At 37.9% G+C, this 2,023-nt stretch overlaps 1 non-coding gene across 1 annotated transcript; it reads left to right on the plus strand.

Annotated features, from left to right (window-relative positions):
* The first annotated feature begins 562 nt into the window (after positions 1-562).
* Positions 563-644, plus strand: Trnal-uaa (transfer RNA leucine (anticodon UAA)). The gene has a single exon. It is a non-coding gene; the product is annotated as a tRNA-Leu (tRNA).
* The last annotated feature ends 1,379 nt before the right edge of the window (positions 645-2,023 follow it).

A 2,023-nucleotide genomic window follows, 5' to 3' on the forward strand; every position in this document is an offset into this window, starting at 1 on the left:
GGCTTTCTAGTTGTGATTTCTTTTAACTTTTGTTTATCATTAAAAGTCTTTATTTCATTGTCAATTCAAAAGTTTAATTTTGCTGGGTATAGTATTCTTGGCAGACATCCATTTTCTTTTCTAGCTTTGTATCTATTTATTAAAAACCTCTTAATATTTAGGGTCTGGATTGAGACATTAGTTGAAATATGATTTATTTTACCTATAAATGTGACCACTCATTTTTTTCTTGCAGTGTTTAAAATTCTATCTTTATTCTACATGTTGGGCATTTTCATAGTAATGTGCCTTGGAGTGGGTCTGCTGTAATTTTTTATATTTGTGTTCCTGTATGCCTCCTGTGTTTGATTTTTCCATTTCATTCTTAAGTTTTAGAAATGTTTCTAATATTATTACATTGAAAAGATTGTTCATTCCTTCAGTTTGTATTTGAAGCCTTCATCTATGCTGATAAATCTTAAATTTGGCCTTTTAATATTTTCCCATATTTCTTGAAAATTCAGTTCATGGGGTCTTAACATCTTTTCTATAGTTTGTTAATTTTATTTTCAAGATTTTAGGGGCTGGGGAGATAGCTCAGTTGGTAGAGTGCTTGCCTTAAAAGCACAAGGCCCTGGGTTCGATCCCCAGCACCATCCCCAGCACCATCCCCAGCACCATCCCCAGCACCACCAAAAAAAAAAAAAAAAAAAAAAATTTTATATTTCATCTGTGTTGCCTGAAACTCAATCTTCCAAGTGGTCTGGTACTTTGGTGATGTTTTCCATTAAATTTTTAATTTAGTTTATCAATTGCATTCTATCAAGGATTTCTGTTTGATATTTTTTTCATATCTGCATCTCTTTATTGGAGTTACCTTTCGCTTCCTGCACTTTCTTTTTGATTTCACTCCTTACATCATCCTTTACCTCACAGATCAGTTAAACTCTGTATATTCAACAGACCTTTTCTGATAATTCCTCTAATCTTGCAATTTAATGAGGAAGAGTAGGTCTCTTTCTACGCAGTTCCATAGCATGAAATCAAGGAAGTGGATCAACTGCTTCTCAGTGAGGTTGGTGAAAAGGGGATTTTCCTGGGATTTCATACTGGACTCTCAAAACAGCTTGGGGACTCAGAATGTTGTATAAAATAAAGTAAAAAAAGAAAGCCCATCACTGGTGCTGGCAACTGTTAGAACTCATCCATCATGCGCAATGCAGGGAGTGGGACTAAGAGAACCCAATTTCAGATGGCACCTTGGCATGGAGAAATCGAGATCAAGGACACGGTCAAACTGATCCAGAGAGTATGCTATACTATTTGCTCGTGTGGGAAAGATACCATGCATCTCCCCATTGTCCATGGAGAGTCAAAGCAAGAGCCATCTTTCTGCCACCCTACTGCAGGCAGCAGTTGTAGCAGCAAATCCTGGAGCCCAGATCTGGGAAATCCCAACTGGGTTCATAAAAGAGTTCTGGCAGATGAATGAATGACTCCTCTACCACACAAGTGCAATCCAGGGGAGACTTTTGGGGTGCATTCTCCCAGTGTGAATCAGTAACTGCTATACCCTGGAGGTGCCCTGATTTAAAATCTTCAGACCAAACACCATTCAACAAAGCATTTGGGGAATACTTAGACCTAAGCACTACCTTCAGGAGCTCCACCTATTAGAACTCCTTTCACAGAATTCTACATTAACCCCACCCCAAGAGTGGAGCAGGCAACACTCTACAACCTGCCCCACCACATACTGCAAAGAAAGCAAGCCAGGAATTTTTGAATTCCAACTGGTAACTTGAGGAACGGCACTAAAATAAGAAGGATTTGGCAGCCCTCAACCAATACTTTCGTGCAGAGTATATGACTCAAGAAAATATGGAAAGAAAGACATTTGGGAGCAGACAACAATTTTTAACCACCACAGTGGAAACAATTCCTTATTTTTTCATGAAGAACCTCTTTTTTTCTTTCTTCTTTTCTTTTCTTTCCCTTTTTGTTGATTGTTTGGGTGCTGAATGATTCATAGATATTTATACAT

This window comes from Sciurus carolinensis, chromosome 10, assembly GCF_902686445.1.
Source record: "Sciurus carolinensis chromosome 10, mSciCar1.2, whole genome shotgun sequence".
NCBI lineage: Eukaryota > Metazoa > Chordata > Mammalia > Rodentia > Sciuridae > Sciurus > Sciurus carolinensis.